Genomic DNA, 22,642 nt, shown 5'->3' on the forward strand with positions numbered 1-22,642 from the left:
TCCAGAGGCACGCAGACCAGGGTACCAATCCTATTTTTGCCATCTGCCACCTGTGCGCCCCCTGATGCTACCAATGGCTTCCTGGCACCTGACCAGAATTAGAGAGCATTGCACCAGGGCTGTGAGCCTTCGTGAAAACCCAGACTGGGCTCACCAGACACAACTGCCCTGTCTCTCCAAGGACTTCCTCCGATGGGGCAGACTCTCATGGGGATGAGAGCACCGGGACAAAGGAAGGGTATCTCCCCCATGGCACGACATCACGGCGGAGGCAGATGGAAGGGTCTACCCTCCTCCAGTGGGAGGAGGATCTTTTGATCACAACATTGAATTTTCCAACGCTTGGTGATAATTAAACACAAGCTGATTTTAACTTTATTTTTTTTACACTCTCTACACACAAAGTAACTCTTCTTGGCTGGACTCAGGGGAGATGATTCCTGCCACACTTGCCCCCACAGTGATGGATGCCAAGGCCCCCTTACCTACCGCCACCTTCTCTGGGGAGGAGGGGAGAAGCGTATGTGACTCTTTGGGACATGGACACATAGATTCATGTGCTCATTTATTCACTTATTCAACATATATTCATGAAGCCCTGCTACATGTCAAGATGAGCATTAGATGCTGGAAATACAGGTATCTGTTAGACGTGATACTGCCCTTGAGAAAGCCTTATTCATTCATTTCCCCATCTATGCATTCATCCAATGTGATATTAACTGAGCACCTACTGTGCCCAGCATGGGAACTGTGGCCCCTCAGGCAGATTATCTAACTGGGATGGTTAGACTTTCTCAAGGAGGTGCCTTCCAAGGGTGCTTCAGCTCTCCTTTTCAGGAAAAGTGGAATATAGCTAGAGGAAGAAGGGAAAACTCATCTTCCAAATGGAGGGATCGACGCTGGTTAGAAACCCCAGAGGTATGAAGCAGCTTGGGGTCCAGGGAACCGCAGCAGGTCTCCGTGGCTCACACGGGGGCCTGGGCAGGAGCAGGGTCAGAGGCGGGGAAGGTCATAAGAGCCTCGAGCGCTCAGGCAAGAAGGGGAACTTTCCCCTGAGAAGCCATGGCAGAGTCACTGAAGGGTCTCAGGCTGGGGGGAGAAAGCGAGTAACAGGTAGGGACAGCCCCCATCAGATATCACAGAGACTTGGCTGCAGCCGGGGGATGGAGGGGAGCCGAGGACACCCAAGACAGGGAGCCCAAGTCGGAAGCGGTGAGGGGGCTGGTACTGAGGCAGGCAGGGTGGAGAGCAGGGGTGTGTTCCAAAGACATCAGGAAGGGGAAATCTACAAGAGGTGGCTTATCAATTAACTCCTGTCAGAAAATGCTGCAAACCCAACTGCCCCAAACTCAGTGACTTAAAAATCATTGACCCCAGATCAGCTGAGAGCTGGCTGATCTTGCCTAGGCTTGACCAGGCGGACTGGACTTGCGCGTACATATGCAGTGGGGTGATATCAGCTGGGCTTGCAGGGGGCAGCTTGGTCTTGCTCTCACCCCCATCCTGGCACCAACGGGCATGCTCGTCACATGGCAATGAGGTCAAGGCACAAAAGAACAAGCCTAACCAGGCAAAAATTTCACAAGCGGTTATGTTATATCCACCAGTATCCTACTGGGTAAGTCACGGAGATGAGCCCAAGGTGAAGGGGTGGGAGCTATATTCCATCTTTCTAGAGGAAGAATTGCCAAGTCACATGGCATAAAGCGAGGATTCAAGGAAGGGTGAAGAACTGGGTCGTTCAAGCTGTTCCCTATACACAGTGAAGACTAGGAAGAGAGGAAGAGCGTTCGTGAGTTCTTTTGCCAAGAATGGGACCCATGTCAGCCTCCAAAGCTTGGATTTGTTGCCCTCTAGACCTCAAAGCCACATCAAGAATTAAGCGTGAGACAGGGATTGTCTCAGATGCAATGTCTATGCAGCTTGCCCACCCTGCACAGAATGTTCCGGGGGAAGAACCGAACCCTCAGCCCCATAACCCATCCAGACTTTCTGTGATCTTTCAGCCAGCCCTGCCCTGCGCCCTGCCCGCCCCCCGCACCCGCCACTTACCCCCGGGAGGACTGGCTTCCCTTCTCACGCAGACTGTGTTGATTACACATTCTGAGCCTTGTTTTCCTCTGTGTGGGCAGAAACAGTTGCACAACTGCTCCAATCCTGCAACAGAGGGGTGGGTGGGAAAAGAGGTATATGTTTGGGGCAGGAGAAATCTACTCCTTCTGTTCCCCATCTCACTGGGATCCTCCCTTCCCCTTTGCACTCACGCCCTCCTCTCTGGCTGCCCCTCCAAGCCATCTACCTGCTTTCTCCGATTGCACAGCAAATGGGCAGAAGATTTCATCTCCCCTGAGAGTAACTCTAAAGAAAAGAAGCAGAAATGGCCTGTACCCTGGGTGACCTGAAGAGTGTCGTTTCCCTTTTCTGGATCCTAGTTTGTTGTTGGTGTTTATTTGCTAAGTCGTGTCTGACTCTCTGTAATCCCACAGACGATAGCCCACCAGGCTCCTCTGTCCGTGAGATTTCCCAGGCAAGAATCCTGGAGTGCTTTGCCATTTCCTTCTCCAGGGGATCTTCCCAGCCCAGGGATCGAACCTGCGTCTCCTACATTGGCAGGCGGGTTCTTTACCACTGAACCACCAGGGAAGCCCCGGGATCTTAGCTTTCACACCTATAAAACAGCAACATTGGTTTAGCAGACACTTAATGTTTAACAGACACTCATACAATGCTTACTAAGTGTCCTGCTATCTTAAGTGCTTTCCAAATATTTGCTCATTTAATTATCATAATGATACTTCAAGCCATCTCTATTTTAGGGCAGGAAACTGAGGGGCAGAGGGCCAGGGGATGACTGAGTCAGGGCTTCAACCCAGGCAATCCAACGCCAGAGTCCACATTCAACCACCATATTACTCAGCCAGGTGGTGCGGTGGTAAATAATCCACCTGTCAACCCAAGAGACACGGGTTCAATCCCTGGGTCGGCAAGTGCTGGGAAACCAATACAATGGGTAAAGTCTTGAAGGTTTCAAGCAGAGGCAGCTCCAGAGAGCAACTCCAAGCTGGCCACCTTCTCTACCCTCCTAGGGCACATCCAAGATCCTCCATCTCCCACCACCTGTCATGGAGTCACTCAACCTTGCTGACCTTGATTCCCAGAGAACTTTAATCCCCAAGTGCAGACTCTAGGCTGGGGAAGGCTGAGTGAAAAGAATGGCCAGAGAATATGGAACCTGAATGGTAGGGGGACAGAGGCTTTGAACTTTGTGGGGGCTGAGAATTGGACTTTAGGAACCTCAGGAGAGGGGAGGCTTGGAATTTTTTTTCTAGTAGTCATGTATGGACGTGAGAGTATAGTCATGTATGGACTATAAAGAAAATTGAGCGCCTAAGAATTGGTGATTTTGAACTGTGGTGTTAGAGAAGACTCTTGAGAGTCCCTTGGACTGCAAGGAAATCCAACGAGTCCATCCTAAAGGAAATTAGTCCTGAACATTCATTGGAAGGACTGATGCTGAAGCTGAAACTCCAATCCTTTGGCAACCTGATGTGAAGAACTGACTCATTGGAAAAGACCCTGATGTTGGGAAAGATTGAAGGCAGGAGGAGAAGGGGACGACAGAGGATGAGATGTTTGGATGGCTTCACCGACTCGATTGACCTGAGTTTGAGTAAGCTCCGGGAGTTGGTGATGGACAGGGAGGCCTGATGTGCTGCAGTCTATGGGGTCACAAAGAGTTGGAAACAACTGAGCAACTGAACTGAACTGATGCTCTGTAAGCCCCAGTCCCTAACCTCCAGGAAACTGGAACTCTGAGCTGAAAAGTGGCTCAAAGCCACTGAAGGTACCAGTGATGTCACTTCTCACCTCAATCTCCCAGCCTGTCTAGCACAAGGCTGATCTTGCCTACTGCACCAGCGATGGTGGGATGAAATAGATGGTGTGTGTGGAAAGGCTTTAGGGGACAGTCTAGTGGAACAAAAGCTGGTTGGGAACACTTGTGTCTTTTCCCTCCTGACAAAGTTGCTGGAATCTGAGTCGCTCATCATTCCGTTCTTTAAGCCCTGAACCCAAAGCCTAGCTCATCATAGGTTTCAAATTTCAGTTTCAAACTGAAGTGAATCATGGTGAGTCCCCATTTTGACGAAGGCAGCATTCCATTCCCAAAACCATCATTTTCTACTCAAGACCAATCTTACAACCCAGCAGGAATTCAGAGGTGACCCAGGCCAAACAATCAACTTGGAGAAGTTTGCTTGCCTACAAGCTAGCTTCCTGTCCTCTCTGCCCTTTTTCCATGCCCTCTGCCCAGCAACATTTACCCCCCAACACACCACACACACAAAATCCCTCCCTCCAAACTCTTCTCCAGAATTCTCTTGCTGGGGCTGTGCTCTCACACATACACCTACACTGATGTCTACCGGGGTTTCAGGCAGACATTTAAGGAACATCTGGTGGGACTCAGAGCACTCAAGGATCCTAAGACATGACTTCTTAGTGGTGGAATCACTGACTGTCAGACTCCTGGCTGAGATCACATGTCATCCGTTACCCTGGCAGGGAGCTCCTGCATTCACACCGTGTCTCTGCTCCCTTCAGACCTTTCTGTCCCACTGCGTCCACCCACTGGCCCCATCCCATCCTCAGATGTCTCTCTCCTTAGGCAGAGAGTTCAGAAAAGGGATAGGTCATCTGCCCTGGATGTGTAGATAAGGAGACAGGGTGGAAAGATGGAATCAGACAGACCTGGCCTTGAATTTCATCTCTTCTATGTGTTCTATAGCCTTGGGCAAATTGCTTCACCTCTCTGAGCTCATTTTTAAAAATCTTTGTTTTATATTGGACTGTAGTTGATATACACTGTTGTGTTAGTTTCAGATGTACAGAAAAGTGATTGCTATACACATACATGCTTCTATTCTTTTTTAAAATTCTTTTCCCATGTAGATTATTATAGGATATTGAGCAGAGTTCTGTGGCTATACAGTAGGTCCTTGTTGGTTATCTATTTTAAATACAGTAATGTATATCTGTCAATCATTCTGAAATGAAGATCACAGCGTCTTTCTCCCAGGGTTTCGTGTAGAACAGCAGCATTCACCTCTTCCAGGCCTTGCTTGCCAGAGCCTGGCACATAGTGAGAGCTATAAAAGGCTGATGGGGTGTGATGGGGAGTTCCCAGGCATTGGAATCTGACAGGCAGAGGTTTGAATCCCTACTCTGTCACCTCTGAGCTGTGTGGCCTTGGGTTAAATCACTCCAGACCTCTCTGATCCGCTGTTTCTCTATTAAACTGGGATGAAGCCCCTGTTCTTGGGTGTGAGAACAGAAGGAGAAATGGGCAACAGAAGACGAGATGGTTGGACAGCATCATCGACTCAGTGGTCATGAGTTTGAGCAAGCTCCAGGAGACAGTAAAGGACAGAGAAGCCTGGCGTGCTGCAGTCCGTGGGGTCACAAAGAGTCAGACACAACTTAGCGACTGAACAATAACAACATAGGTTTTTGATTGTTTAGCTTCATCCTGTACTTAACTGCAGACTCCAAAGCCAGGTTTCACAGTCCCAGCTAGCAGACCTCTTGGCTTCCAGATCTGCTTGTCCTTGATCATAAGCCTCTGACTCGCTGGGCCGTCCAACTTTGTACTCAGAGGCCAGGTCTCCAGTCTGATGCCTCCTAGAATTCACCTAAAAGCCTAAATACTTTCTTTGTGGCTTTGCTATGACCAGGGGCAGGCGGTAACATCTCAGGGCTCTAAGGCTGCACAGGCACGGCCAAAGGTCTCGGCAATAACGTGCCTGTGATCAGCAAGATAACCAGAGCCATCTGCCTGATTCATCGTGGGCACAGCAGGGCAGGGGCTGAGGGGGAAATGGACGGTCAGGGTCTATTACTCGGTCCTAAAATGCTGGGGGTCGAGGAGATGTAGACAAGGCCAGCTTGGCTCCGATCTTGGGCAGAGGGCCCCCCCCACCCAGGGCCCAGACAGGCCCTGTCCAGTGCTGACCCGAGGCAGCCCTGTTCCCCAGGGAGGGGCTGCCCGCAGGCCTGTGACTGCCGGCCTGGCCCTCTCCATCAGTCCCAGCAGGAATTAGCAGAGGCTGCTAAGTGGCCTCGGCCTTCTCCTGTGCTCCGGAGGAGGGGGGAGGGAAAGGGCGCGGGGGGAGCCGCACCAGCGTGTGCGCATGGGGTGATTGTCATGGTTACGCTCTGACAAAACAAATGGCTCTGCTTCCTGCAGGCCACCTAAGCAGCCACTGCAAAGTGGGCATCGATCAAGCCGGCTGCCGGGGCCAGGGCGCTGGGCTTGGAACCGGAGCCCTGCCCTGGGTGCCCCCTCCAGCAGCTCTGGGCTGGGGCTGTCGACAGCAGGGAGCATTTATCCAGACACCTGTTGCTTCGGGGGTGAGGTAAGGGCTGGCCCAGTTTGTGTGGGGATGAGGACGGGGCTGCCGGGCTGTCCCCAGTGTGTGCGTCTGTGTGTGTGAGCGTGTGCACACATCAGCGTGTGTACACTGCGCGCCTGCACTAGTGGGATGGGGGACCCGCCGGACCCAGGGCTCAGGATGCTCCAGCGATAGAAGTGAGAGATCACAGGACCACATGTTGCTGCCGTTTCCCTCCCCTTCCCTCCCCCTCTCTCCCCCGCCCCCCGCCCCTTTCTGGAGCGCTCCGGGTGTGTGAGTGGCTAGTTCTCTTTTTCTTCCCGGGGATGAATCTCACCATCTCCTGCCCGCTCTGTATTTCTGCGCCCTCCCCTCCCCGCACCCGCCCTGACACCTGTTCCACCGTCTCCCTGCGCCCCCTCCCAGTCTCCAGCGCCCCGGGGCCAGAGGGAGCTCTGCGGGCTGTCCTCCCCGGGCTGCGGGGCTCGTGCCGCTGCCCTCCGGGCACTGGGTGTGTGACTGTCCCCAAAGCCAGCCGCTAGCTGATCCGCGAGCCCTTCTCAGAGCCCCGAACCCCCAGGCTCCTGCCAGGTGAGTGGGGCTCTGGGAGGGAGCAGGGGTCCGCGGCAGGCTGCGGGAGGGGAGGGGAGCCTGGCGCCCTCGCGCAGCACTGGCGTCTGCCAACACGTCAAGCCGGGGCTGGAAGTCCCGTCATAACATGTCCCGCGGCGTCGCCCACAGCCCCAGCCGAGGCTCCCTCCGCCCCGCCCGCCCCGCGGCGCAGACCCAGGCTCGGTGGGCGCCGGCGTTGGCGCGGGGAAGGGGGGATGCTAGACCCTCCCCCTCCCCCCCCCCTCGCCTCCGAGAGCCGCAGGCACCTTCCTGCTCCCTTTCCTTCCTGTCTTTTCCTTTTTTTTGAAGATTTAAGAGCGGGCTGAGCGCCCTTCCTCTCCTCCTCCCTGGATTCCCCAGCCCCGGGATCTGGGCAGAGGCTCGGGGGCGCTGGTAGAATCTGACGTCCTGCCCGAGGCTGGAGGGCAGAGGGCACCTGAAGCTCCCTGGCTTAGCTGGCACTGGGGGAGGGGGCCCGGCTGGAGGGCGGAGGGCGGGGGGCGGGGGTGGGGTGAGGTGGGGGGCGTGGTGCCCGCGGGATGTCTGCTCTAGAGACCTGCGGGGGGCTGTGCGTCCCCAGAAGGTGTGAAGGGAGGGAGCCTCGGGGGTGGTAAGGGGGTGAGGGGCATGGTGCGTGGGCAAACGTGCTGACGTGTTCAGGGGCACGTGTGTGGGATCCCTGTGTCTGCTGGCGGGCAGGGACAGTGTGGGGTGTATCTGTGTGTGTGTGCACCCGCACATGCACGCAAGCAGGCAGCTGTGGGCTGAACTTGACCCAGAGGTTGTCTTGCAGGATTCCCACGACCTGACACGTGGCTGCAGGCAGGGCTTCTCACCCAGCCTGGGTCAGCCTCCCTTCCCGGGACAGAGCTTCCGCTGATTCCAGCCAGACCCTCCCCACCGCCCCCCACGGGTGCTGAGCCGGGGCAGCGGAGAGGTGGGCACTGTGCCTGATGGCTGCCCGCGTACCCCACTGCTCCTCTGGCGCGAGACGGGCCAAGGGTCCTGGGCTTAGGGGGACGGGGATGCTCCCTCCCCAGCCTTAGGTAACTCCAGGTCTGTAGGAAACCAGCCCCAAACCCCAGCCAGATGACCGCCTAAGGGACTCCAGGCACTGGCCATGGGCTGCTGCCTGGTGGACGGGTGCTGCTGGTCCCGGCCCGGAGGCAAGAGCAGCGTTTCCCTCACTGAGCGGGGCCCACTTGCTCCTGGCCTCCCCTCACCTCATAGAAGGTGTTGATGCTGCTCTGGGGGAAAGGACTCCTCCCAGGGAATGGGGACAGCGGAAGAGGCACCCGGGGGAGGCACCCTGCCCCGCCAGGACCCTGGCCTCGGGTTCCTGCTCAGGTTCCAATTGTCCTCTCTCCCGGCTGAGCAGGTCTCTCTCAGCATCCCCCGGCCAAACCCCTCCAACCACATGACCCGAGTCACCCGTGGCCAAGCTGACTTAGGCTGCTTGTGGTTTCGGACTTCCCAGTTCAGCCACACTGGAAAGGTGGCTTGGGCCAGGCCAAGCAGAGGGTCACTGTAAATAAGACGTCAGCAGACTTCCCTCGGGGCATGGGGAACAGTCCAGTGGGATCAGTGGACAAAATATGGCCCCAAGTCACCAGGGATGCGCAAATCTTTTCATCCCATTAAACTCCTTATGGGCTTCCCTGAGAGCTCAGCTGGTAAAGAATCCGCCTGCAAGGAAAGAGACCCCCAGTCGATTCTTGGGTCGGGAAGATCCCCTGGAGAAGGGAAAGGCTACCCACTCCAGTATTCTGGCCTGGAGAAGTCCATGGACAGTCCATAGGTTCGCAAAGAGTCAGACATGACTAAATGACTTTCACTTTAACTTTCAAATTCCTTGAAGAGCATGTGTCCGTGGGGCACTGCCTGATGAAAATCCAGCTGGAAACTTTCCCTAACCTGTGTTCTCTGGGGTTACTTAGCCAGCAGAATGGCTGGCCCATGAAACTCTCTGAGAGAGGGGGCTGGGACTCAGGGTGTTCCGTGTGAAACTGAGAGGGCTTCCTGGAGGAGGTGACATTTGGGTGGGGACCTGAAGGAATTGGTGGGGGGATGTGGATACATGGGTGAATGAAGAGGGGCAGGGAAGCATTCACATGTGGCTGGAGGTGTGAGGACAGGCAGAGCTGGGAGGAGCAGGAGTCTTGGTCGGCTTATATTAAGTAAATCAGTTGGTATGAATAGAACCACCTAGGGTGGAAAGAGGAAAAGGAATGAAAATCCTTCACCCCTGGGGGCCCACTTTATGCCAGGTTCCGTGCTGGGCATTGCAGTCTCAAGTGTGGAGAGAGAGATGCATCAGTTATCCAGGATGAGACAAAACAGTGCCCATGACATGAACTCTTCAACTTGAGGTCTCTTGGAGCTAGCCACAATGAGACTCCAAGGAGGCTTGTAAGAACCTGAAGCCCAGAGCTGAAGGCCGAGTGGAGACAGGCAGGGGGAAGCCATCTGCTCACAACCTGGAGCAGGGCAGGCGTCAGCCTCTTTGGGAGAGAAGAGAGGAGAAGGCCAGAGGCTGGACCCTGAGGAGTTTTTGCCTCCACTGACCAGTCCCTTGCCTCACTTTAGTCCTGGCCCTGATGAGCCTCCCCAGGAAACACAGAGGCTGCAACTGGAGGGAGGGGACCAGTACTGAGGGTCCTCCCACTCGGTGATGACTCCTTACCGGGTATCTTCCCCGTGGGGTTTTATTTCGTCCTCATTTTGCAGATGATGGAACTGAGTCTTGGAGAGCTTGAAGGGCTTGGTTGGAGGTCACATAGCAAATGGCAGGGCCATTTCAGCAGAAATAAAGTGAGGAGGTGGGCAGATCCCACAGACAATTCCTGAGTAGTTGCTGGGTGTCCTGAGAGGAAGTGACTGGCGAAGGCACTAGTGCTTCCTTCAGAAGAGACGTTAGGACCACTCTGCCAACGGCGATGATCACAGAAGGATGTGGCTGAGCCAGCCTGCGTCCCAGGGGGCTCAGAGCAGGGAGCAATCACCACCTAATAAAGGATCGGGAGAGGCTTCAGGGAGGAGGTGGGACTTGAAAGGGCCAGGAGGATCAGTAGCTTTAGAAACGCGTAGTTGGCCCAAGCGTGCTCTGGGTTGAGGGAAGAACTTGGCAAGGACATGGGGTTGGGGTGAGGCTGCAAATATTCTATCTTTTCAGGGACTGAGGGCAAGAGTGGAGGCATGACACCAGACCAGGCTTCAGAGGCAACTTGGGGATGACCATCAAGGAGGCTGGATCCAACATGCAGTTCAGACTGTTGACAGTCGGGGAGCAGGGAGCACGGTGATCAGGTCTGGACCTCGGAGAGTGCGTGCGGGCTCAGTCGCTCAGTCGCGTCCAACTCTTTGCTGTGAGGAGTTGAACTTTCACAGCTCGGCTCCTCACCGGGATCTGGGTGGGGAGGGGAGGGGGATTCCAGTCCCCAGTTTGAAAGTCCTTTGCTGGATTCTTCTCCCTCCTCCTCTAACTGCACTAGGGGTCAAACTGCTGGATGCAGGACATCGGCCAAGTGGTTCCTTCCAGGGGTGCCCCTCTGGAGACAGTGAGACGCAGGGTCAGGATGGCAGCTGCAGGGGATTCTCCAGCACAGACACAAAAGGAGCCTGGAGGAGAGATCGGTCTTCCTGATCTGTGTGTGCAGACCCTTTGCAGGGATCTGGGTAGTCACCATCTGAGACCCCACAAGTGTGAGGCTGTAAGTTACCCAAAAATTATCAACAGAACAGAAGAACCACTTAAAACGTAGTCCCTGCGTGACCCTCTCTCCTCACCAGCATCAGTCCCTGCCCGTCGTGTAACACCTGTGTCCATCAGGTTCTCTTTGGTTGTTGGGTGGGGTCAGCAGCTGACCGTACAATGCCACAGACTGCATGGTAAAACTGCAGTCCTGTCAAAGTTGTGGGTTTTAATGACTCCAATCAAAGGGGAAGATGGAGGACTCTTTTAATCCCGCCCAAAGTCGTAGACAAATGAGAAGTTGGGAGAGGTAGGCCAATTACTAACACAAGGAGAGAAAATTGGCCACACTGAGTTTATGGTGACGTGAAGTGAAGTCGCTCAGTCATGTCCGACTCTTTGCGACCCCATGGATTGTAGCCTACCAGGCTTCTCTGTCCATGGGATTTTCCAGGCAAGAGTACTGGAATGGGTTGCCATCTCCTTCTCCAGGGGATCTTCCCGACCCAGGGATTGAACACGAGTCTCCCGCATTGCAGGCAGACACTTTACCCTCTGAGCCACCAGGGAAGCCTGGTGTTTATGGTAGGAAACTTCAATCACTCTGCTGAGATGGTGAAATATGAAATAAAAAAAGTCACCTCATTCTAGCATATAACGTTCAAAAATCTTACTGCCCCAACCATACTTGTTTTATTCTTTGTAAATTTTTTTTTTTTGGCCACATGGTATGTGAAATCTTAGCTCCCTGACCAGGGATCAAACTTGTGTCCCTGCAGTATAAGGGCAGAGTCTTAAGAACTGGACCACCAGGGAATTCCCATGACCCTTGAAAATTTTAGCATGTGGTTGCACTTGCAATCTTATTTTAATAATGTATAAGATTTTATTTTTATATTTTTAGTTTCATTTCTTAAAATGAAATCCATGTTGAAAACTTCTTTCCACTCACCATTTCCTACAACATTTTCTACGCTGTCTTAAGTGGATTCACTTGGCCTCTTTCTGGTCAAATTATTGGGGAAATTTAGAGATCTTATGTGACCAGTATTTAATATTTGTAAAGTTTTTGAATGAATGAGTGAATGACTATCCCTGCAAGGGCCATGAACGTTGCTCTTCACGTCTTTTGCTTCTGCATTGCCCGCCTCACCTTAGGGCATTCCTTCATTTATTTAACATTTAATGAGTATCTGTTGATTGCCAAGCACTGGGCATACAATTGTCTGCAAAACATGCAAGACTCTGCCTCATGGAGCTTGCATTCTAGCGGACTCACTGGCCAGTCTCCCCTTTCCCTGCCTCTTACTGCCGTCTCCGTAGTGTGGCTTCTGCCCTTGGGACCGTAGTTACTGAGACCCATCCATGGACTGACTCCCAGTAGATGAGGTGATGGTGCCGTAACAAGCGGCAGTGTTTTCATTCTGGCTTGAGCCGCACGTCCGGGAGTCATGCACGCTGTCACTTTTAGGCCCAGGATAACAGAGGCCCCTCACAGACACGTGTCTCTGTGATCACCATGGCAGGGAATAAGATATGGCCAATTGCACACTGGCTATTATAGCTTCCACCTGGAAGTGGCCCACTTCACTTCCACCCTGTTCACTGGCCCGACAAGACACACGCCCACACCTTCAGAGGGGCGGAGAAGCGTGCATGGTGTGCCTGCTGTCCAGAGAAGGAGGAGGAGAAAGATCTGCCCAACACCACGAAGGACACACTCTGGCTTCCCCAAGAGAGGGGCAGCAGAGCCTTCAAGGGGATGTTAACAGCAAACTAGGGGAAGAGAACAGGTGATCTTGGGCTGGATCCCTTTGAGCATCTTCGCCCCCAGCCCTGGTCACTAACTCTGATCAGCAGATCTGAATACCTGTGGCCAGTGGAGCTGGCTTCTGCAACTCTCAAGCCCCAGCTGAGCAAAGCAGTAGGTTGGTTTTAACAGTGTCTTAGTCAGCCTGTGCCGCTGTAACAAAAATACCATCAGTGGGTGGCTTAAACAATTTACTTCACATAGTTTTGGAGGCTAGACGTCCGAGATCAGGCGGCCAGCAAGGTCAAGTTCTTGGGGGAGAACTACTTACTGCTTTACACACAGCTGGGTGCCTTCTTACTTTTTGCTCGCAAGGTGGAGAAAGACAGCTCTGGTTTCTTCCTCTTCTTGTGCAAACCCATCATGGGGGCTCCATAATCATGACCTCATCAAAATCTAGTTATCCCTGGGAGGCCCCACCTCCAAACACCATCCCACTGGGCATCAAGGGCTCAAAATATGAACTTAAAGGGGATGCATTCAGTCCACAGCATAGAGGAGGCTCAGCTACAGGAACTCCAATTCTGTTGTGTTTCTTTCCCTTTGAGCCTCAGTCTCCTGATCCTTCAGTTCAGTTCAGCTCAGTTGTTCAGTCGTGTCCAACTCTTTGCGACCCCACGGACTGAAGCACGCCGGGCCTCCCTGTCCACCACCAGCTCCTGGAGCTTGCTCAAACTCCTGTCCATCGAGTCAGTAATGCCATCCAACCACCTCATCCTCTGTCGTCCCTTTCTCCTCCTGCCTTTAATCTTTCCCAGCATCAGGCCCCTGGTCCTTAAAATGGGGATAACAATCTATATTTTTCCCCTATTTAGAAAGTTCCAATTAATTAATGGATGTGAGCACGCTTTGATTATACATTGCTTCTTACGAGGCGTGGGTACTCTTTATCATTCTCCTAAGGCTCAGGGCTGGAGTTGAGAGGATAAGCTGGTCAGGGATGGGAACCCCTCACTACTTTTACTTCTGTCCTTTCAATTCTTTGGACCTTGAAGGCTTTCCTGAGATCCCCTTTCTGAGGGGATCCCCTTCATCACAAGCCTATTGGGAGGTCTGGCCTTGACCAACTTTGTTCCTCATCCCATCTTCCCCAACCCAAGCCAGAGCTGTCCACTCACCTTTAATACTCAGCCCTGTTTTGTTCACGCAGCTTTAGCTTGGCCCCTGACACCCTGTTGCTGAATCAGACACACTGTCCAGACTCGAGGACCCCTTACTCCAGGCCAGGTACCATGCTTGGCACATCACTTCGTTTTGTCATAATGATGCCAGGAGGTAGGCCTCTAATGTACCCGTTTTACAGATCAGAAACCTGAGGCTCAGAGAGGTGAAGTCACTTGTCCACGTGACTCAGAGATACAGGTCATAGGCAGGCTTCCAACCCAACTCTGTTGGGACTGCAGACCCCGAGCTCTTGACCCTCAGGCTGGAGACTCCTAATCACTTGCCTCTGGTTGCTTTCATCTCTGTTGCTGACAGCCCCACTCTGCATCAGGAAGGCTTTCTCTTACTTCTGTGGATTTAGCTCCAGCAGCGTAGTAAATGCAGAGGCACTGGAATGAGACTGCCAGTTCAAGTCCCAGATGTATCACTTAGTAGCTCTGTGACTTTGGGCAAGGTTTTTAACCTCTCTTAGGTTCACTCAGTTCAGTCCAGTTCAGTTCAGTTGCTCAGTCATGTCTGACTCTTTGCAACCCCATGGACCGCAGCACCCGAGGCCTCCCTGTCCATCACCAACTTCTGGAGTTTACTCAAGCTCACATCCATCAAGTTGGTGATGCCATCCAACCATCTCATCCTCTGTCGTCCCCGTCTCCTCCAGATTTCAATCTTTCTCAGCATCAGGGTCTTTTCAAATGAGTCAGTTCTTTGCATCAGGTGGCCAAAGTATTGGAGTTTCAGCTTCACTCAAATTGTCTGTTAAAAAAATAATAATAATAGTATAGGGTCAGGAGGAGTCAGTGTGGTAATCGACATGAATTACTTAGCATCGTGCCTGACCCAGGGACAGCTTGTTACTAGGGTCAGGAATGTCCAGATTGTCTCTCTGTAAATCTGGTTGTCAGGGACCCAGCTTCTTCAACTGGCTCCCCACTCCCTGCTAACTATCAGCTGGCACTTTACCACATGGAGTCCTAACAAAAAAAGAGACGCCACAGACCTCTTCCAAGGTTCTCCTGCAAGTAAGCTGCCCCTTGAGATCCATTTCGAGGCCGCTGCCTGCATCCTCTATGGTCCATTTACCTCTTGGTTCGAATGACTTCCTGTGGGAGTCACCTCAACGGTGCTGATGCTGCAGGAAGCGAGCCGTGGGGCTGGTCCAGCATCTGTGCCTGAAGCGTGGGGAAGGATGTGCCCATTCCTGCTACCATCCCTGCCCCCTACTCCTGGAAGGAACGTCAGATGGGCAGGAGCCAGTGGGACATGGAACCTAGGGGTTTTGCCCCAATCCGAGCCAAGGGATCACAGCCACCGAGTCAGAGCAAGCAGGGTCCCAGGGCACTGACCAGCAGGCTGCAGGGAGACTCCATGGGCAACCCAGGTTCTGGAACCAGACTGCTTGGATTCAAATCCTGACTCTTCTATGGCTTGCTGTGAGACCTTGACATTTACTTAACCTCTCTGTGTCTTGGTTTCCTCGGCTGTAAAGTGAAGCTGACCTGCTTCATAGGGTTTTTTTTTATTGTTATTGTTTTGGCCGTGCTGGCTGCTTGTTGCGGCGGTGTGCAGGCTTTCTTTATTTGCAGTGAAAGGGCTTAGTAGCTCTGCCACACGTGGGATCTCAGTTTCCCGACGAGGGATCGACTCTGTGTCCCCTGCAATGGAAGGCCAGTTCTTAACCACTGTGCCGCTGGGGAAGTCCCCACAGGGTCTTTATGGGGATTAAATGAGATATTCCCCCAGGTAGGGCAGAAATACCCAGGACTGCCCCTGGGCAGGGACTCAACAGTCAGACATGAAAGTGAAAGTGAAGTCGCTCACTCATGTCCGACTCTTTGCGACCCCATGAACTGTAGCCTACCAGGCTCCTCCATCCATGGGATTTTCCAGGCAAGAGTACTGGAGTGGGTTGCCATTTCCTTCTCCAGGAGATCTTCCTGACCCAGGGATTGAACCTGGGTCTCCTGCATTGTAGGCAGGCGCTTTACCGTCTGAGCCACCAGAGAAGTCAGACATGCGGCCCCCTTAAAAAAGGAGTCTTCAAGTGAGGGACCAATGCCCAGGCTTCAGCTGCCTTAAAAGAGCAGAGAACACTCTTCCTTCTAGAGAGGACTGTGGACTGTCAATTTGGGAAAGGGGTATGGGATTCATTCTCCAGGCCCATCTCTTCGTGCTGTTAAATGAAGATGCCAAGACTCAGGTGGAGTTGGGACTTCTTATTTCCTTCTGCAAAGTATTGAGGGAGTGATGCATTTTTATGGTTAAGACCTCGATCTCTGAAGCTAGAGTCCCAGTGCCAGCTCTGCTTGTGAGTATATCACCTTGGACAAGGGAATGCAACCACTCTGGGCCTCAGTTTTCTCATCTGCAAAATGGGGATAATATCCATGCCTTACTTCACAGAGTTGTCCGGGGGGTTACCTAAGTTAATTCATGAGAAGTATTTAGAACGATGCCTGGTAGGTCTTCATTGCTCCGTATCTTTATCTTTTTTGAATAATGGTTTCAGCCGCTGCTGTGCATGCTAGGGGATAGAACAAGGAAGCAGACAGCTTTGGTGCCTACCCTCAGGGCGTCCACCCTCAGGGGTGCTGGACAAAGACAGACACTGAGTCAGCAACCACCCGTGGCGCCAGAGCTGAGACATGGGCACGGGCTGTATGCGTGACACCAGGGTCCCAATCCAGGGCCCACGTGGAGTGGGTGGCAGAGCTGGCGCTCAGGCCTGGGGGCCTTGACCTGCCCAGTGGCCTCCGTTTACACAGCTTCTCTCACATGTGAGGTTGCAGCCTCGCATCTCAGCACCAACAGACTGTGGACCTCAAAGGGAAACTAAGGCAATGAATATATTCTTCAGTCCATACCTTGACTGGGTGCCTTGGGAAAGGGGGTCCCTGGGGTGGCTGAATGGCAGGGATGGGGGCTAGGGGTGGCCATGGCCACAACTGGGAAATGCCAAGAACATAGGTGCCCAGATGCAGTTTGAGTTGGGGGGAAAGTAAGACTAGGAGGAAATCCCAAAGGAAAAAGGGCAAGAAAGCCGTCACCAGCGTGTAAGGAGAACAAGACTCTGCGGTGAGCAACGTGTATGCGATAACTCACTTGTAAGCCTCACAATGGGCTTCCCTGGTGGCTCAGTGGTAAGGAAGCCACCTGCCAATGCAGGAGACGCAGGTTTGATCCCTAGAGCAGGATGATCCCCTGGAGGAGAAAACAGCAACCTGCTCGGGTATCCTTGTCTGCAAAATCCCATGGACAGAGGAGCCTGGCAGGCTGCAGTCCACGGGGTCTCAAAGAGTCGGACAGGACCGAGTGACTCATACTTCCACTTCCACTTCTCCTGAATGTCACACGGCAAAGATTCTCATCAGTAACCCTACCCACCGGGGCTCACGGACCTGGAGGTTTCAAATCCGAATGTGCCCTTTTCTCCCTCCTCCAGCGCGTCTGGACACAGCCTCTTAGCTGGAAGTCTCCCGACGTGTGGGCGGCTCGGGCCTCAGCCACACGCAGGCTGCCGTCCTGGATGCCCGTCCTGGAGGCACTCCAGGTCCCTCGGGCCGCATGGGCACGCCGGGCGCCTTTCTGACCCGACCATCCCCTGGGTTCTCTCCCACAGTGGGACCACAGCTGTGTCTGGGATGGAATCCTTCCTGCGCTGGGCTGAGATAGAGGCATTTCCTCCCATCGCCAAGGCCTCTTCCCACCCCTCCCCCGTCCACCCTAGCCATCCACTCACCCACTCATTCACTGACTCCGCAAATGGAGCGCTTGCTGTTTGCTTCCCTGGGTTCATCGCCATGCAGTCTATGTGCCAGACGCACGCCGGGGAGAGAGAGTTTCTGCCCTGAATTCCAGGAGCTGACCGCCTCCCCGCTCGGGAGGGTGGGGTCTCTGCCTGGGGGTACAGCCCTTGCCTGGCCAGGCCCGCAGTGTCCAACATGCATTGGCTGAAAGGACACCTCCAACACACCGATAATGAGACGGCTAATGCGACACGGGCTGACTGCGCTGGGGGTGGGAGTGGGGCAGTTCTGTTTGGCACAGGACCCCCGAGAAGGCTTCATGGAGGTGGTGGTATTTGAGCTGGGTCTTAAAGGATGAGTCAGATCTCCTCTCGAGGAGGGGGTTGGCATGGGGATGGCATTCCTGGCAGAAACTGGCAGCCTCAGAAGAGATATGGAAGGTGGAAAAGTCAGGCTTGTTTGCAGGAATTCAAGGGGTCTTAACTGGCTGGAGCATGCGGTGAATGAGGTGGGGAGAGGGGACGCCAGAAGCACCAATTTGTTTACCCACATCAGTTGGATATGAACCCAAGGTGGGAGGTTCAGATGAAGAGGACCAGAATTTGAGAGCCCTAGAATTCCAGAAGCTTAGAACAATCAGATCGGATCCTAGGAACCCGTCAACTCTGCCCCCACTTTGATGGAAGTGTCAGTGTTGGTCAGTGGGTGGGGTGGTCCTTGAGGGACAGACTCTGAGTGAGGGCATTATGGCTTGGACTTCCGAGAGACGTTGGCCACAGGGCAGAGAAGGTGTACCCCCGAGCTCAAGGTGAGTGGGCCAGCTTGCCGTCTGCACCTCTCCCAGGCCTGGCTCAGCCCCCTCAGCTGGGGGCCTCCGACTCTGTGGACATAATCCGGGGGCGATCTGACCAGGGTGAGGGGCGAGAGGCTTCCAGAATGACTTTCCAGGTGGAGAGAAGAGGCCTCCCTCTAATGACCTGGGATAAAAGGAGATAGGGAAATGTCAGCTTCATTGGAAGGACTGATGCTGAAGCTGAAACTCCAATACTTTGGCCACCTGATGGGAAGACCTGACTCACTGGAAAAGACCCTGATGCTGGGAAAGATTGACGGTGGGAGGAGAAGGGGACGACAGAGGGTGAGATGGTTGGGTGGCACCCCCGACTCAATGGACATGAGTTTGAGTAAACTCGGGGAGTTGGTGATGGACAGGGAGGCCTGGCGTGCTGCAGTTCATGGGGTCGCAGAGTTGGACATGACTGAGCGACTGAACTGAACTGAATTGAACAGCTCCAAGGGTAGAATCAGAGGAGTTACTGAGATGAGCTCTCGGGCAGAGACCCAGGGACCTTTCCAGTGGGCTAGTCTGCCCAGGGGACAGTAAGTCCCCCCTCGGAGAGGGCTAATGGAGGCGGGGAGACGGGAGAAGCCCCACCAGGACCTGCCTGCTTCCCACCCACTCACTTGACAGTCGTTCTCTCCTTTGTCGCCCCAGTTTCCTAGGAGTGGGGCGGGGGGACCGGCATGGTCCCATTTTACAGATGTAGAAACTAAGGCACAAAACTGGTCACTTGCTTGAGGTTGCACAGGAGGTACTTGTCAGGACACAGCTGAGTAACTGGTCCAAGGTCGCCCAGAAGTAGCCGTCCAGAGACTATCCCCAGGCAGTATGCTAGCTCCTGGGACCTCGCTGCGACCCCACAAGCATCTCCCTTTCCAATCTCTTCCTGAAAAGTAGACGTCCCCCGGCAGGGGAGGCAGGCAGCCGTGCTCCTCGACCCAGGACCCCAGTGCAGGCGTTCTCCACCGCCGTCGTCACGACTGAGGCCAAGCAGGGCCCAGCGCTCTTTTCCTCGCTCCTTCCCCACGCAGCCTTTCCGCATCACATCTAAATCAAGTCACACCTGCGCCCGCTGCAGACATCTGTCAGCCAGCCTCTGCGCTCCGCCTGGAACCCTGCACCCCAGGCTGTTCCAGGACAACCTGGGGCGCCAGGCCGCAGGCTTCCCCAGAGGCATCTCTGCAGCCTGGAGGATGGGCGGGGGCTGGCAGGGCTTACGGTGCAATTGGGGTCCCGGCCACATGTTGAGAGGCATCAGAGCAGAGGAAGCCCAGGGTCTCCGGCACTCACAGCCCTAGCTCACCAGAGTCCTGAACCTCACTCTCTCCCCCTCCCTCCTTCCTTCCTTCCGCTTCCCCGCTTCCCCGTGCTCAGCATGGATCATGAAGCAGCTGGGGAAGGGGAAGCACAGGTGTATTTTTTTTTTTTAATATTTATTGAATTATTTAGCTGTGCTTCCCTTATAGCTCAGTCGGTAAAGAATCTGCCTGCAGTGCAGGAGATCCGGGTTCAATCCCTGGCTTGGGAAGATCCCCTGGAGAAGGAAATGGAAACCCACTCCAGTATCCTTGCCTGGAAAATCTCATGGACAGAAGAGCCTGGTGGGCTGCAGTCCATGGGGTCGCAAAGAGTCAGGCATGACTGGGCAACTAACACTTACTTACTTACTTAGCTGTGATGGGTCTTACTTGCGGCAGGCAGGATTTTTAATCTTCATTGTGACATTCGGGACCTTCTGTTGCAGTATGCGAACCCAGGGCTTCCCAGGTGGCTCAGATTAAAGAATCTGCCTGCAAGGCAGGAGCCCCAGGATCGATCCCTGGATCAGGAAGATCCCCCGGAGAAGAGAATGGCAACCCACTCCAGTGTTCTTGCCGGGAGAATCCCATGGACGGAGGAGGGCCACAGTCCACAGTCACAGCGGGTTGGACACGACTGAGCAGCTAACATATTGACTTTCGCTTTCGAACTCTTAGTTGAGCCATGTGGAATCTGGTTCCCTGACCAGGGATCAAACCCAGGTCCCCGGCATTGGGAGCGTGGCGTTTTAGCCACTGGACCCCCAGGGAGGTCCTGAAGTACAGGCTTTCCAGGAAGGCTGCTTCCTAATCTCAGCCATCCTGACCCCTCACCAGCCACGTGGTCCTGGCTTCCAGATCCCTAACCCTCAACTTCCCTACCTGTAACATGAGGGTGTGTGTGAGCATTAGCGATGATCACAAAGCCCTAGACCCTGGGAGATGACTCCATTTCAGACCCCTCCTCTGCAGGGACCTGGGACACAGGAAAGTGGGGAGGGACACCCCTGTTCTTTCCGTGCCACAACCCTGAGGGGGAGACAAGCCATTGCAGATGGGCGGTTACAGAGCTTCATGACGTGCAAGGTGGCAGACAAGTGCCCAGAGGCTGTGGAGACCCAGAGGCTGTGGAGACCCCAAGGGGGGCATGTAGATGGGCTGGGGTGTCAGGGAAGGCTTCAGGGAGGCGACGACAGTGGAACTGGGTCTTGAGTGGTGAAGAGGACTTTGAAAGGCAGAGAAGAAGGTCACGATCACTACAGGAAAAGGCTCCAGTGTGGGATAGGCATGGTGAGAAGGTCAGTGTGGTGTGTTGGGAGCAAAGGGAACATGCGGGACGTAACAGGAGCTGACCCAGGGTGGAGACGGGGCGCTGGTGGGGAGGAGCCTGAATGCCACTCAAGGAGTTTAACCTGCAGGGCAGACACGGTGGGGAGCCACAAAGCTCAGGGGGAAGGGAAGGCGCGTGTGTGCCCGTGTGTGTGTGTGTGTGTGTACGCACCTGCACGTGTGTCCATGAGATGACAGAGGGGACTGGGAGGAAGTCAGCCTGGAGGCTTGAAGGAGCTGGTAGAGATGGTCCAGGAGAGAACACTGAGGCAGCCCCCGTGGGGATGGGGAGCAGACGATTTCAGGAGGGTGTGGGCAGACGTGCCAAGACTCGGGGGGACGCTTCCTGCAGGAGGCAGGGTAGCCTCGTGCTTGAGGACCGGGGCTCTGGGGTCCTCCTGCTCTGGTCAGCTCCCAGCCCAAGGCTGGGTGGCCTTGAGGAAGTTACCTCTCCTCTCTGCGCCCTGATGTGTTCAATCTGCAGCACAGAGATGGTAAGCGTGCCCCGCCTCTGAGGTGGTGCTTGTGGTTTAGCCTCTCAGTTGTGGCCAACTCTTGGCGACCCCCGTGGACTATAGCCCGCTGGGCCCCTCTGTCCGTGGGGTGCTGCCCGCATTGTATTGGGTTGACCAGAATGTTCACTCAAGTTTTTCATACATTAAACACTCGAATGAAGTTTTTGGCCAAGCAGTATATGTAAAGTGCTCGCAATGATGTTTCAGCTACTTGACAAATATTTATTGAACATCTACTGTACCCCATAATATCCTTTGGGAGGCAGATAGAGCCAAGAAACAAGCTGAAAATTCTTGCCCTCACTGGAAGTTATACGTCATCTAGAGAGTCGGGGGGACACGTTAAACAAATACAGAAGCAGAAGACACAGTCTATCCGAGGGTGATGACTGCAAAGGAGAAAACAAACAAGAAGAGAGAGCTGGGAAGTGTTGAGCGGCTGCTCTTAAAAGTGTGAGTGACTCAGGTTCTGGAGATGGACCGACCACAGGCAGTGTCTCAAGTTCAAGGACTGCGTGGCAATGGGAGGCTGAGCTGGAGAGGCAGCGGCGGCTCCTGAGATGTGGGGTTTGGAGGATGGAAGCCTGAGAAGCTGCGTGCATGGTTCCCACAAGTGCTGAAGTCCCCCTGGGCAATGGCAGGGCTTGGGGAGCAGGGAAGCCAGGAGCCAGGGGCCGAGTGTTTGCTAAAAGGAGGGCGTGGTTGGAGCCTTGAAGATGGCAAGCAACATAGAGCGGAGTGGGGGTGGGGGATGTAGCCGAGAGACGTCAGCCTCCCAACCTAGGGGGTGCAAGGAATAAGCGGCCCCTGCTGGAAGGAGGGAAGCAGGTCCTCGGACAAGGACACAGAGAACGTCTCAAGGAGCCTGCCGGCTGCCAAGTGGTGGGCCATTAGGAGAGGGAGAAGCTGGCTGGGGGTTGGCTCAGGGGCAGGGCAACAGAGCATCCTCTGTGGACCGGCAGATGGTCTGTTCAAAGATGAGCGGGACCGCCATGCTGGCCCGGAGGGTGTATCTGGGCCCCTGACTGATAAGCTCTGGGAGGGAAGCGTAAATGATGGACTTAATTCCAACATCTTCCCTGAGGAGCCGCCCTGGACCTGGTGGTCAGAGGACTTCTCTCCCTCCCCTGGAAAACTGGGAAACTCAGAAATGGCCAGCTTTGCCCTGTGACTATATGTATCGATTGATTCATTCAACAATATTTACTCACCAACTACTAACAGTACAAGCACCCCTCAAGGCACTC

General features: G+C 54.1%; 1 protein-coding gene and 1 non-coding gene across 2 annotated transcripts in view; one reads left to right on the top strand and one right to left on the bottom strand.

Moving 5' to 3' along the window:
* Nucleotides 1–6,910: 6,910 nt before the first annotated feature.
* The window catches only part of VWA5B1 (von Willebrand factor A domain containing 5B1), a 68,305-nt gene continuing 52,573 nt past the window's right edge, over nucleotides 6,911–22,642 (top strand). The window contains exon 1 of the mRNA XM_043909045.1: nucleotides 6,911–6,983. The gene's annotated coding sequence lies outside the window, so the exon portion shown is untranslated. The remainder of the gene's footprint in view (nucleotides 6,984–22,642) is intronic.
* Nucleotides 15,600–15,673, bottom strand: TRNAC-ACA. The gene has a single exon. It is a non-coding gene; the product is annotated as a tRNA-Cys (tRNA).

Source organism: Cervus elaphus, chromosome 8, assembly GCF_910594005.1.
Source record: "Cervus elaphus chromosome 8, mCerEla1.1, whole genome shotgun sequence".
NCBI lineage: Eukaryota > Metazoa > Chordata > Mammalia > Artiodactyla > Cervidae > Cervus > Cervus elaphus.